The sequence below is a fragment of the Sarcophilus harrisii genome, chromosome 1 (assembly GCF_902635505.1).
Source record: "Sarcophilus harrisii chromosome 1, mSarHar1.11, whole genome shotgun sequence".
Classification (NCBI taxonomy): domain Eukaryota; kingdom Metazoa; phylum Chordata; class Mammalia; order Dasyuromorphia; family Dasyuridae; genus Sarcophilus; species Sarcophilus harrisii.
The window spans coordinates 377,337,892-377,353,818 of record NC_045426.1 but is presented as its reverse complement, the minus strand read 5'-3'; positions in this window follow the sequence as shown (position 1 = coordinate 377,353,818).

The window sequence follows — 15,927 nt, the reverse complement described above, 5'->3', positions numbered from 1 at the left end:
TAGAATTGCTGTCTGTATCTTCTTAAAACTCAGTTACTATTTCCTTTCTGAATTTTGATGCTAAAGCATTTGGAGGGAATAAATTTATTACTGATATGAATTTGTTGTTTGTGGTTCTTTTCAGCAAAATATAATTTATTTTTTGTCTCTCTTTAATTTTGAATGTTTTCTTTTGCATTGTCTGAGAGTGTTATGACAACATCTGACTTTTTGAATTTAATTGATATGGAGTAATTTTTTTCTGTCCTCAGCTTTATTTTGCGCATGTCTCTTATATTTAAATGTTTCTTAAAAGCAATTGACTGTAAAATTTTTCTTTCTTATCAAATATGTCACTTTTTTATTTTATTGGAATATTTAATCCATTTACATTTAAAATTATGTTAGATTTACATTTTCCTTAGATATATCTAAATTAAAAAAAAAAAGTTTTCCCCTCCTTTGCTGTACATGCAATATTATGTTCCTTTGATTATTTTATTTTAATGTTTTTTCTTTTTTTCTGGTAACCTTGTCTCTGCTGGCTCTTTTTGCTACCCCTGGATGCCTATCTTCTCATATGTTATGCTTTTACCTTTAAGATTTTATTAATTAACTTCTTTCTCCTGCTTTTGATCCTACATGGTTAAGCTAAAATTTGCAGGATAGGTCACAATGAATCTTGAACTCCAGTGCTCTTTGAAAAACATTATTCTATTCCCTCCTCCTTTTTTTTTTGATGAGAGTGGAATAATTTGACATTATTTGAATGTCCTTTTTTTGTATTTAGAATTGTTCTCCTGTTGTCTTGTAGAATTAATTTCTAAACTGAACTGTTTAAATTTAACCTTTATGAGTCTTGGAGCTTGCAGCCTTCCTCTCTCCCAATCCCTCCCTCCCCCACCTCACCCCGGAGACAATATGTGAATGCTTTCCATTGGAATTTCATTTTCTATGTTGATAAGTTTTGGGTAGTTATCTTTTATTATCTTTTATTATTTCCTTCATTATGAAGTAAAAACTTTTAACCTGACATTCTTTTGAAAGACCTATGGTCTAAAGATCAATGTCTCTGTGCATGCTGTTTTCAAGATCTGTGTTTTTTTGTTTTTTGTTTTGTTTGTTTTGTACAGTGAACATATCCTCTTAATGTGTTTTTATATTTTCCTTCTTTTTCTAGAATTCCTCTTACTTCTGTATATTTACATTCCCAATCTATTATATTCTCTCTCTCTCTCTCTCTCTCTCTCTCTCTCTCTCTCTCTCTCTCCTCTCTCTCTTTTTGAGGCTTACCATTGTAGATTCAACTTTTTTCTATTTTGTTCATTATTTTATCTGTGTAGGAAGTGAATGAATGAATGAATGAATGGATGGATAAATAAATAAATAAGACAGATAGAACAATAGATAGAGATATATCAACAGGAAAAATAATGACAGCAAAAGGAAACATAATCTCCAGATTTAATAACAAGTTCAAATACTTATGAATAAATACACCAAAATAAGGGAAAATGGTCTAACATTTTACCTTATTTTGATGTATTTATTCATAAGTATTTATCCATCCATCCATTCATTCATTTATCCCCTTATTAATTTGTTCATTCATTCATTCGTTTGTTTGTTTGTTCATTCACTTATGTATGTATGTTCCAGGTCTTTGAGATTTCTTCTTCCTAGAATCTTTGATACTTTCAGTTTTTCTCTAAGGCTCTTATTCTCCTTATTGCTCATTTCGGATTTTCATTATGATTTCTTTGTTTCCTATCCTCCTCTCATATGAGACAATTTGCTAATTACCAACTTATGTCTTTATCCTAACTGACTTTTGGGTGGATAAAACTGTCATTAGCTGTTTGCTGCACTCTTTTCCTTAGGTTTGGTGAAATGCTCACATAAACAATGTCCTGTCCTAAGAAGCTTTTTCACTACTTCTGTTCCTTGTTTCTCTGCCCCTTCACCATCATTCTCCACCACCACCCTGCTTTTCCCTGGCATTAGCAATTTAGTGCTTTGCAGCATTGGTGCTTCTGGGTTTCAGCTCCAGCAAATATTTTCTTCTGAAAGTCAATAGCCAAACTGGCTGATGAGGCCTGAGGAAACTTCCATAACTTAGAGACAGAGTTCTGTGACACTGGAAAGAAAGAGAGGGAGCAAGGTATATGGGTGAGTTTTGATGTAAGTGTGTTGTCCCTGGGTCTACTAGTAAATAGATTCGTTGCCAAGCATATTGGAGGTAAGGAAGAATGCTGAATGAGCTCCGGGTCAGTGAGTATTGTTTCTGATTTTGAAGTAATTTGAAAATCTTTTTTAAAAAAATCTGAGTTTCCTAGACCATTGGACCAATTGAAATTGCTTTATCTTTGGCTCATAATTTCTGTTTTTTAGAGATTTGAAAAGTTGTAGGTATTGGAAAAAATTTCTAGTCTGATTATCTTGTTGCTTACCTTACACATTGCCTCTCAAAGGAAGAAGAGACTCTCTGAGGCCATGGCTCAGGTTAGAATGGAATGGCTCTAAATTCTCTCAACTTTTGTGTACCATTTCATTTTCCTGGCATTTATTCAGTTAACCAGTTCATATTTATTATCTATTGTCTCTCCAATCTATGTATTGTTATGGGAGCCACCTGGTAGTGGTTGCTGGGGGTCTAATTCTGAGCAACAGAATAGATCCTTTCATGTGAGAGGATAGTAACAATACAAGGCAGTTGTGTTTTCTGACCTCTCTCCTCTTCCCTCTTGTCTTCGATTTATTTCATTCCAAATTCACAAGCAACATCTGTGTCAGTAAAGGTTGATTTGCAATTCCCTCAAGTGTGTTTTGATTCACAGCTGTGAGAGCTTTCTGAGAACTGATCCATCTTAATAGTACAGTCCCCTTTAACCATTTACAGGTGGTCCTTAACAATGTATGTCTCTATGATTTAGGGGAAAAATGGGAAAAAATTCAAAGATCTTAGTCTAATTGGAGATATGAACCAACACAAAACAGGGATCAATTTGGAATGGCAATTATATTTTAAGTGTAAGTGCAGAAAAAGAAAAGATCAGTGAGAGTTGTGATAGAGAAGGCTTCAAGATGGGCTCAAAGGGAGAGATTTTGGTTGGGGAAATGAAGGAAGGAGAGATAACCCTACCTGGACTATAGATAATGGGGGGAATTCTGTCTCCTGGGCTCTCATCCACGTGATTTCACTATATTCAAATGTCATGAATACATAAACATACACAAGTACTCACTCTAATTTGAAAAAAAAGAACCTTAATAATAAACACGCAAATAACAACAACAACAACAACAAAAAAAACTTTTAATACTCATTATTTACTTATTGGGATTACTTTAATCTCTTTTTCTTAAAAATAAAACAGATTTCATGCCCCTATCTCAGAATAAGTCCCATATGACACAAAACTATTACACAAGTTTTGCTATTACATACTGTAAAAAAAGACAAATAGCAAAATGTCAACTGTTTGATTGTACAAAACTTGCCCTGGCAGTATGGACTACTTTTGTTTAATATTAGATAAAGGTACATACCATGCAGAGAGCAGCTTGGTAGGCTATTTTCAAAAGCAGTGATGAGACAATGCTATTTCTTCTGATCTGACAAATCTTATGATAACCAGGGCTTTCTGAATAAACTTTGCTTAAAAACATTGCATGGTCCACTTAAAAAATCTAATTCCAAAAGCGGTTCTGTAGTTATCCTACCCAGCTCCAAGGCAAACAGTGTGATTGGAAGCACATTCATAATTCAACATGGTTAAATGCCAAGGGCCGGAGAGAGAGAGAGCACCCTGTTCACCAGCACAAAGTCAGATGACTTTCATGGTTGATTCAGCTCCTCCCGCAAGCTGGGTAATTGGAGAAGCCAAGGGAAGTGACCCCAGTCTCTGTGTCCTGCTGATGTCAACATGTATTCCCATCAGTCTGACAAGTGACCAGTGTGGAAAGTTCTTCTGAATAAGAGGAAGAAAGAAAATTCACAACTTCTTTCTCTCATTTAATCACCTTTTAATTCACTGAACATTTATCAAGTACCTACTATATTCAAAACATGAATGGCTAAAGTGTTAAGCACTCTGTGAGATAAAAAAGTAAAAAAAAAAACAAAAAAACTTATGTGTCTTGCTTTCAGAAAGACATCTAGTAGTGAAGCTAAAGTGTCTATGTATGTATGCATGTGTGTATGTCTATGTATGTCTGGAGCTCATTGGAAAATCCAAACTCTTGTTGGAAAAGACAGAAGGAAAAAGGAAAAGGCTACAGAAGTGTATGAATGGATGAAATGGATAAATAAAAACAACATACATGCATTTGGACAGACTTTGAGAAATAGCAAAAGATAGAACAACTGGAATGCTATGGTCCATGGGATCATGAAGAAGCAGACACAGAATCACTGAGTAGCAACATATATGTAAATACACATACCCACCATATATGAATTGTAAGGACAACTAGATAGCATTGGAGATGAAATACCAGCCTGGTGTGAGGAAGACATGATTTTGAATTTTGATCTGACATTTATTAGCATTATGACCTTGGATAAGCCACTAAATCCTGTTTCCCTCAGTTTCCTCATGTATAAAATGCAGGGAGGTTTTGGACTTAATGGTTTGTAAAGTCCTTTTTAACTCTCAGTGTACTACTATCTCTATGATATGGCATGCATTTTTGAAAAGACTAGTTCAGGTTTTAGGGACAGCTATAAGTACAGAATCATTTTTTTTTTCCTTTGAACTTGGGAAATATGGGCATGAAAATAGTGTACTTAATTAGCACCATGCTTGGATTTATCAATAAGTTCAGGATACCACATTTCCTGAGTTTCCCAGAGTAGTCTTCATCTTGGTCACTCTATTACTTAGTGTATTATATCCATGGGATTGTCTACAGGATAAAGGAACAGCTGGAGAGCTGGCTCTCTATCCTTCAGGCCACTGTTGGCTCCAACTCTTAACGCCTCAGCAGATTATTGGGCTCGGATACAAGTGTAGTAGGTTGGACTAATTAATCAATTTTATTTTAGTTTCCATGCTCAGAAGTTGGGGTTTTGTCAGTTAGCATGCAAATTTATGCAAATGAAAATTCAAATACATGCAAACTGATATGCAAATATGTGTCCCTGGATTTGCTAGGGGGAAAAAAATCTGGTAGCCCTACTGTAAGTTCCTAAAAGGCAGTTGGAAGAAGGGAAACAGAACTTAAACCGCTCTCCTAGATTGATCTGCCTTTCATTTGCTAATATATGCAAGTCGAAAATGAAAATAAAAACATGTTTTACTTGGGTTGTTTCCTGTGTTGTAAAATAGAAAGCTGAAAATCTGTAACAATAATGGGAACAAAATCTGTGAGACTCCTCCTAGAGATAAGAATTTCAAAATTGTGCTTGTTCCAAAATTCTCCTAGTCTTCAGGCATCAAATCTCCCAAGAAGAAGTTTTCTAACTTGAATTAGATCCATTTGGATCTCTAACCTAATTTAAAGTATCCTGGCAAATGAACTTAGGGCCCCAGATGCAAATATTCATTTCTTCAGCTTTATTTTGTAGATAGAGGGCTTAAGCAGCAGTAGTGAGAAGGGAAGTTTGCAGGAGGAAAGTCAAACATGGCAAATTACAATTGATTTAATACAAATTCAAATGAAACAAATATTTATTGAGTGCCTACTATGTGGGAGCACTGTTTACTGACTAAAATGCTCAACATTTACATGTGAGCTGAATTTAAAGAGTTGAATGATCTTTTTAAAAGTATAAGGCAGAGCAGCTCACTAAAGCGGAATACAAAATTGCCTTTTTAAATTTAAATATACTTGGAGGAAGGGGAGTCAAATGCAATACTTACAGAATATGTCTGGTGATATTAAATTATTTGGAGCATGTACATCCCATTGCGCAAGCATGAAATAGTGGAAGCAGATTGGACTAGGAAAGAAGCTTGGATGAGGGGCTCAGCTAACTTAAGATCTAGTTCTGATTGGATAATTATATATGACATAAGGGCAGTCATTTATCCTCTCTAAATCTGTTTATTCATCTGATTAAAAAAAAAAAAAGAGCACAATAGTATCTGTCCTGACTCAAAAGATTTTATGAGGCCCTATTGAGTCAATATATTTGACAACTCAATAATTTGTAGACATGTTAAGAATTATTAGAGTGAAGTTTAGGAAAGACAAATTTTCCCTTTTCTCCTCTCTTGAAACTTTTCCATTACTATCCTTCTTGTCCAATGCCGATGTTACTTTCAAGTTCTTCCAATAAAACAAATAGTCTTCTTAGGAGAAAATAATGCTTTATTTTTATCTCTAGGTCTACTATTAATTATTTTAGTATTCATTTAAAAATGAAAACAAAATTTCCATCAACCTGAGAAATGAGAATTGTAGGATCACAGTTATTTTTGTTAAAAGTGGTGATGATAAGTGATTATGGCTATGCAGATTTTCAGATCATACAAATTACTTCTATGTCTATTTTATTGAGAGCCTACTATGAAAAGTAAAGCATTATGCTAAACATTGTATGAGATACAAGCATGAGTTAGGCGTGACCTCAATCTTTGAGGATCCTATTTCTAACAGTGCTTCATATGTCTGTGTCTAAGTTCACACCCTGCTATAGAATCCTAGCATATTTAACACTGTTTGGAAATAACCTATAATAAGTGAGCTTTCAAATTCTAAAGAAAGAATTGTATATAGTGTCTCAGAAAATGCAGATGTCAGAGGGAAACAGCTAAAAACAATTCTCTAAAAATCCTTAACAAGTAGACTTCTAAAGATGGAGAACTCATTACCTTAAAAATATAATCAAAAGTATAAAAATGTTTTCCATGTATTATTGTGTTACATTTTAGAGAGGTAAAGATAGGTAATGAAAGGTAAAAATAATTTCTGCCATCAAAATACTTACATCCTCATAGGGAAGTCAATATGAATAAGTAGGTCTATTTAAAAGACATATACCTCTAAATTAAGGTGGGGTTTGAATTGAGTCTTAAAGAAACCACCCCCCCCCAAAAAAAAAAAAATCAAGTGGCAGAGATAAGGCAAACATGAGCAACAGGCAGTTCACAGAAACATGTGCAGAACAGCAATTTGCTCTACAACTAGATTGCAAATTGTGCTCCCACAGTAAAGGGAGCTCTGGACTTGGAATCAGAAATATCTTAATTCAAATCTGGCTCCAGAACCTTACTGGCTATGTGACCCTGTAAAAGTCACTTAATCCTATTTGCATCAGGGTCTTCATCTGTACAATTAGCTAGAGAAGGAAATGACAAATCATTCCAGTATTTTTGCCAAGAAAACCCTGAAGCTCTGACATGACTGAAATGGATGAACAACAATAAATTATAGAATAGAGTTGTGTTAGAAGATTAGGAAATATTTTAAATGACAAATAGAGGACTTTATATTTCATACTAGAGGTACCAGGGAGCCACAGTTATTTATACAGAAGAGATATTAAACATGTTGTAGAGTTAAACATGTGGTTGGAAACCCCTTTGGCATATAAGCAATAGATAAGTTTGGGAGGAAAATGATAGTGAGTTTGGTTTTGGATATGGTAAGTGTGAGGAGCCTTCAAGACATCCAATCAAGATTTCCTAATAGGCAGTTTGTTATACTAGAGTTCAGGACAGAAACACAGGATGAATATTTATATGTGGGAGTGATCTTTAGAAATGTGCTAATTGAATCCATGGCAGCTGATAAGATTGCTTCATGGATTCTTTATATCCTGAAGCCCAAGGTTTCATTTCCTTCAAGTTAAAGATCACCATCCCCTCCCCAGATTCTTCAAACAATTCATCTATGACATGATTTTTGTTTCCTTTCTTTTTTTCCCCCTGAGAAAAATGGGTTAAGTGACTTACCCAGTTTCATACAGTTAGGAAGTCTTAAGTGTCTGAATTTGGATATGAACTCAGTTCCTCCTGACTTCAGAGCTGGTATCCTATGCACTATGCCTTCTAGTCATCCCCTATGACATGGTTTTAAATTCCCTTACACTGCAGATCATATTTTTACATAGGTCTTTTCCTAAAATGTGATAAACAAAAATGACCCTTCAAGTATGTCCTAACCAAGTCGGGGAATATTAAACCATTTACTATCCTCATCCTGTGGTTATATATGTCCATCATCTGGTCCCTAGTTTTAGAATAGGAGAAAAGAATATCAGAAGCTTTTTGGATACATATTTTTGTAATCCATCATGAATCATCCAATACATTAATAACATCTGCAAATTTAATTAGCATGTCACTTATAATATGTCCAAGTAATTTCTAAAAATGTTGAAGAACACTCACACATCATCCAGTCTCACTGTTACCCAAAACATGATACTCATGTGCAACTCTGACAAGCAGATATCCAAATTCAGAGAATTCACTATTATTTGAGGTACCCTTTTTCAGTTTGGCTGGACTGGGATTGTTATCATTTTTTGTTTGTTTTCATTATGCTAAGTTAAAATTTGCATCTACAACACATAGGTCTTACTATGGTCCTCCAGGACAAGCAGAAAAAGTCTAATCTTTCACATGACAGCATGCATGCCAGTTGATATACATAATAGCGCTGTACAATTTGCTAAACTATTAATTATCTTTCTGTTTATCAATCAAATCCAAAAGGGCAAATGTTAGTTTGAATATCCCATGCTTTAATCCTTAATCACAGATGCTTCTATTAAAAAGAAAAAAAAAGCACATCTTACATTTGCCTCCCTGGTATGTGAAATTCAAATATTGCTTTATCCATTGATGGTCACTGGTGGCCTATTATGTAAGTGCAGGGTTATTAGTTAGATAAACACATGCTTCCTTGGACAGTAAGAAGAGAATTCACATATTTGGTCATTATTCTTTCTTGACGTAGATAGAACTAAGCTGTTCTTCTGTTTTTCCTAGAGCAGAAGTGTGAAGCATCGGGCCGGTAACACTCCCATTATAGCAAGAACCAGATTAAAATGTAATTGGGAAATATTCAACAAAGTAAATACAAGTACAAGAAAACACAGATAACATTGCATTTTAAAACTTCATATTATATCTGCACGGATCCTTATTGAAAAAGCTTAGTGACCCAGTTTGTAATTGAGTTTGATGTTCCTGCTCTAGAGACTTATTTTCCAACCCCGTATTTCTAGCTCTGTCATCTCACCTAAACTTCAGGCCAGTATGCTCACTTTCCTGTTGGATATTTATTTTAGTATGCACTCATTTGATATTGAACATAAGGCAGAAAAACCAAATGTATCTCCATTCCCAATTTAATCAATTCTGTTATCTCATTGCCTTGTTTCCTTATTTCTTGTAATAGCACTGTTTTGTTTTTTCTTGACTGTCATATCAAGAAATACAAAGATTCTTTTGCTAGAAAGCTGGTCTCAGAGAAGGAAAAAATCGAGTTTCATTCTTTAACTTTAATAATACTTACTTGTGAATTCAAACAAGTCCTGTAAATGCTGAGTTATCTAGGAAAAATTCTAAGATTATAAGTGGCAGAGAGAATGCCAACCTGTATTAGTCGAGGGAATGTCCTCATTCAGTAACTCATTATTCCAATGAAATCATAAGTCTATTCCCCACACAAACTCAAATATTTTATCTTTTAGACTAATCTGTTTCTAACAGAAGGGTAGCAAGGTGGCAATGTGGAAAGAATATCAGGCATGGAACCAGGAAGACCTGAGTTCAGATGCAGACTCAAATACTTACTAACTAGAGTGCTTGCTCCATACATAGGTAGTCATTTTTTTTTGAAAATCTTAAATCTTTTCCTTTTCTACTCTTTTTATTTTCTGACTCTTACTAAGCCATCCTGCTGACATATTCTATCCTTTGTATCTAAACTTTAAGAAAGCTGTGTAAAATCGGTACCCCCACTTTTTAAGTAGAAGAGTTACTATCATATTTGGGCTTATATATCACAAAATGATATATATATTAGTTCCTTATGAAATAAATGAGTAGACTAGGCCCTCTTTAAGGCTCTAAGATATTGAATTATTGCTAATGAAGGAAATATAAGAAGAATATAGACTAAGGCAAATTTATAAGGAAGAGGTTTGTGTTAGTGATGACACCATTTAAAAAGTATTGATTAATCATTTTACAAGGGATCTAAAAAATAAGAGAGGTTGACAAAAATTTGAGAAAAACAAAATCAAGGAACTTATTGTTACTGTTTCCCTTTAAAACACATACACACATATATACACATAAACACATACAATATCAGAAGGAATATTAAAAATCACTGATCCCTTTAATTTTGTTCTTATCTCTGAAAACATTTATAAAAATTACCTATACACGTGAAAAGGACAACAATGATAATAAAATTGAAGCAAGTTTCTCAAGTGAAATTCTACAAAATATTAGGCTTTTATTGTCACACAGATAATTGAAAGATATAAAGAATGCAATGTCCCTCTCTTACTGCTTTTAGATAATGAAAAGAAAAAAAAATAAACATTTCATTCATATGAGTTAAATGCTGCTTTAAAGGCAAAAAAGGCAAAGAAAACTTCAATAAAGTTATCTATGATTTGTATGTTGAAATTTTACAGCATTTTCTAAAGATGTGACAGATATATTTCTTAATATTATGATTAATAATATCAAAGAAAGCATAAAACAAGGGAGTTTAATGTTCAAAAAAGGCATGGGCTATCATCATGGAAGAAACTGACATAGAAAGAGTCCAATTTAAGGATTCTATAATGGATAATGAAGTCTTCTAAGTGTTTTTGTTTGTTGATTGCATCCATCCATCACATTTCAAATTGGCACTTAGAATCACTTAGAATAATTTTTCTTACAATCTACACAAGGATTATCAAGTGGATGAAAATGTTTATTATCCAGACTGTGATACACATTTTAAGAGTCTGCCCAAAGAGTTAGCTCATATTTTATAAATCTTTCTTGGAAAGGCAGTAGAAATGAACCTGAGCTAGACCCAGAGATAAAAAAGAAAAAAAAATGATCAGGCTGAATTTTAAATAATTCTTTTTTTTCTTTAATTTCTTTAAATTTTAAAAAAAGTTTTTATTTTCAAAACATATTCATGGATCATTTTTCAGCAATTGATTCTTGTATAGCTTTATGTTTCAGATTTCCCTGCCTTCCCCCACCATCTCCCCTAGATGGCAAGCAATCCCATATATGTTACACATGTTAAATATATGTTAATCTAACATATGTAAACATATTTATACAATTCTCTGGTTGCACAAGATCAGATCAAAAAGGAAAGAAAATTAGTAAGAAAACAAAATGCAAATGAACAACATCAAAAAGAGTGAGAATCTTATGCGGTGATTCACACTCAGTTCCCACAGTCCTCTCTCTGGGTGTAGATGGCTCTCGTCATCATGAGATCATTGGAACTACCATCAATCATCTCATTGTTGGAAATAGTCATGTTCATCAGAACTGATCATCATAAAATTGATGTTGCCATGTACAATGATCTCCTGGTCCTACTCACTTCACTCAGCATCAGTTCATGGAAGTCTCTCCAGGCCTCTATGAAATTATCCTGCTGATCAGTTCTTATAGAACAATAATATTCCATAACACTCATGTACCATAACTTATTCTGTTGGGGTGTAATCCCAATAGAAACACTGCTGGGTCAAAGACTATGCACAGTTTGATAACTTTTTTGAGCATAGTTCCAAATTGCTCTCCAGAATGTCTGGATTAATTCACAATTCCACCAATAATGTATCAGTATCCCAGTTTCCCACATGCCCTCCAACATTTGTCATCATCTTTTCTTGTCATCTTGGCCAATCTCAGAGTTGTGTAGTGATGTCTCAGAGTTGTCTTAATTTGCATTTAACTGATCAATAATGATTTAGAGAATCTTTTCATATGATTAAAATAGTTTTAATTTCTTCATCTGAAAATTGTCTTTTCATATCTTTTGACCATTTATTAATTGGAGAATGGCTTAAATTCTTATAAATTTGCATCCGTTCTCTATGTATTTTAGAAATAAGGCCTTTATCAAAACCCTCAAATGTTTCCCAATTTATTGCTTACCTTCCAATCTTGTCTGCATTAGTTTTGTTTGTATATATAAAAAACTTAATATAATCTAAATTATCTATTTGGTGTTCAATTTTGAGTTCCAGTTATTCTTTGGACACAAATTCATTCCTTCTCCACAGATCTGAGAAGTAAACTATCCTATTGCTTATATATTACTCTTTATGTCTAAACATGAACCCATTTCAACCTGATCTTGATATGTGTTTTTAGGTGTAGGTCAATGCCTAGTTTCTTCCATACTACTTTCCAATTTTCCCAGCAGTTTTATCAAATTCTTTAACTTCTTATTAAGAAAAAATAAACTTTTAAAAAATCCTGTGTACCCTTTTTGAAAAAAAATCACAAATATGCATAGCCTAAAAAAGCAAACCCTCATATTGATCATTTCTAAAAATATTTGAGTTAAAACTATCACCTTCAGAATCATTGATGGTTGTTGCATTTATCTTTTTAAAAATTATTTATTTTTACCTTGTTCTTAGTGTATCAACTGTTCTCTCAGGTCTTCTTATTTTATTATGTTTATATCTTTCAAGATTTTCTTAAAATGATTACTGTGCAATTATATTCTAAAAGTTTATATAGTATAATTTTTTCATACTCTTCAGTTGATTGCAAACATCCAGTTTCTAGTTATTCATAATCAGAAAACCACCTGGGTCCTTCTAGTTTTACTTTGATCTTTTTGATATGTAAGCCTGGTAGTTGCAACTACATTAAAGGGAAACTTTTGGAGTTTAATTATTAATTGCTTTTGACAACAAAAAAATGAGGAAATTCACAGTTCCACCAGCTTTTTTTCTTTTATACAATCTTTGAAAATCTTATTGGTTTTAGGTAAAATTTCAAAATTGTTTTAATTGGAATTGCTTTAATTATTATTAATGTGGAACATTTTTATAGGTATGTTGATAGATTGAGTTTCTTCCAAAAATTTCCTGTTCACATCCTTTTACTATTAATTAGTCAATTGGAGAATGGTTCTTATAAATTTGAAACAGTTCCTTACACATAAAACATTTATTAGGAGAAAAAAAAACTTACTACAAAGATCTTCCCCTTTTCTTTCCCCTTCTAATCTTAGATGCATTGGATTTGTTTGCATGAAAAGCCCTTTTAATAATTGTACACACACATACACTCACATATATATTTATATATGCAAGGGATATACTTTGTTGAATGAGAGACTCTACTCAGCTAAGTCAGTTGCTTTATTATAGTCAACACAAAATAAGCACAAGGACCTTGAATATTCTTTTATTTTCTGGTCAATGTCATAATAATAAAGGCATCATTTTTTAATACAATATCTCTTGTGAAAGCCTGCTTGTTCATATCTAATATCTTCTTTAAGGATGCTATGGATGTGTGTTATGACATTTTGTCCATTTGGGAAAGTAAATATTTATCAAGGCTTCTCAGTGTTGCTTTGTTTAACTTTTTTTTTTTTGGTAGTAATAAAGTTTAGATTTCATCACCACTTCTTTTTGGTGGTTCCTTGAGTACTTTGGCAATCAACTTCTTAATGACCTGATAATTGTATCACCTTTAGCATGTAGGTGCATGCTAAGTGTTCCTGCTCTAAGTACATTTGAAACAGAACAGCTACTTACCAATCTTTGTTTTCGTCAATTACTTTTCCAATTTCTCAAGAATCAAGTTTAGGACTGTGATGTTAAAGATCAAATGATCTTGGAAGTGAAAAGTAGTTGTAATAAGTTTTTACAGATCTTTTCCATCTTCATTTGTTTATTGTCTTCCTTCCAATTTCATCCTTAAATACCCTTGGGGTGAATTTACTTAGCTGGGTCTCCTACCACGCTTTCTTTAAATTCATTTTTTTCTTTCAGAGTTTCTCACTATTTTATGAGGCAAAATTGCTCATAATTTTCCACTATCTTGCTCTACAAGATTTTATGAATGAGTTTATATTCTTAACCAATCTTGCCTGTGGCTACTACATCTCTTCACTTAGCAAGTAGATCAAGATTTTGCTGACTACATTGGTTTTTAGGCTATTTTGTTCTTCTTATTATAGCAATGGATTTAGGTAACATTATAGGAAACATAATTGAGAACAACATCTTTCATTTCTTTCTCTTTCATCTATCAATAACTTGCTTAAAGAGCTCACTTTAGAATTGTTTTAATTGTATATCCATCCATCCATCTATCTATCTATCTATCTATCTATCTTTCAATTCATCCCTATAGTCTTTTGCTTTTGTACACTTTAGTCAGGGTAGATTTAAAAAATTATAATTATTTATACTAGATTTGTATACATTTTAATTTTTATTTCAACAAATTTAAGAGACAAATCAACAAATCAAATCTCTATTCTAGGTGCCCACTTCTTAAATACTTGAATATGAGGCATGTCTACTGTCATATGGTCTTGTATCAATCTTCCACTTAAGAAATTAGAAAATATTCTTATTCTGGAATTACTTGTCCTAGAAAAAACTCATAACATCCAAAGATTACTAGCATCAAAAGTGGTCCCAGAAATGGGTTTTCTTAGATTCATGATAACATCCTCCAGTGGAATCAGTAGCTGATGGGAACATAACTATTGTGGATTTGTCTACATACTTTCTTTTCCTCTTTCATGCTCTTAATTTTTCAAAATCATTGCCATTGCTTCTGTAATGATTAGTTCATTTTTATTATAGTTTTTTTATTTACAAGACATATTCATTTTCAGCACTGACCTTTGCAAAACCTTCTGTTCCAACTTTTCCCCTCCTTCCCCTATCCCCTCCCCTAGATGGCAGATAGACCAATACATGTTATATATGTTGAAGTATATGTTAAATGCAATATGATCAGTTCTTTTGGTGAATGTAAATGAGCTTTTCAGATTCTCATTCACAATCTCTTTGTATAAGAGTTTTTGCTTTTGAACCATTGGAGATTGAATAAATATATCAACTAAGCAAAACATTCCTGAGCTTGCACTTGTAGAAAGGACTAACAATGATCAAAATGTAGAAATCAGTGTTGGATAATGAGGCATAAGGTCAGAAAACATTGTGGGATAGAAAGAGCTAAATTCCATAATGTAGTATCTAGCGTATTTTCATGTTTGGCTTCAGGATTCTTGGATTCAGAGAATCACTGAAGTATTTAAATACGTGTTTTGAAATAATCTTCATTTCAAAGAATTACAGAATTAGACTTTAGAATTGGAAGGCACCTCAGTAACAATCTAATGGGAGTCATATCAGAAGATATGTCCTCTTTCCAATAGCATTGTTTCTTTGGCAGCCTAGTTTTAATTATTAAGAAATTTTCCTTTATATCCAGTTCAATTTTTTTTCTTTGAAACTTTTACTGGTTTTTACTCTCTGGGACCACATAGAATTAATTTATTCCCTATTTCACCCAATAGCCTTTCAATCTGAAGACAACTGTTATGTCCACCTAAAGACATTTTTTCTCTATATAAAATATTCTCATTTACTACAATATTTCCTCAGGAGTCATGAACTTCACTTCTTTCTTATCCTGATTGCCTTCTCTTGGACACTGTCCACTGTCCAACAATAGAATGAATAACCCTTCATGTATGGAGTGAATGATCATGTAAGTAAAAAAAATCATACAATCAGAAAACATTAAAGGGATATAGAAATTTTAGAGAAAATTTTACAGATGTGAAAAACCTCTTGAACTTTTCATAATTCAAAGGAAAGGAAAAAATGTCTTATATCCCTTTTTATCCTCTCCAAACAAACAGTGGTATAATGTAGTTAAATGTTACCTTGAATTAAGCAGTCCTCAAAGTGGATAAAGTGCACTATATATAAGAGAGTAGGTCAGTTCCACTAATGGATGACACATG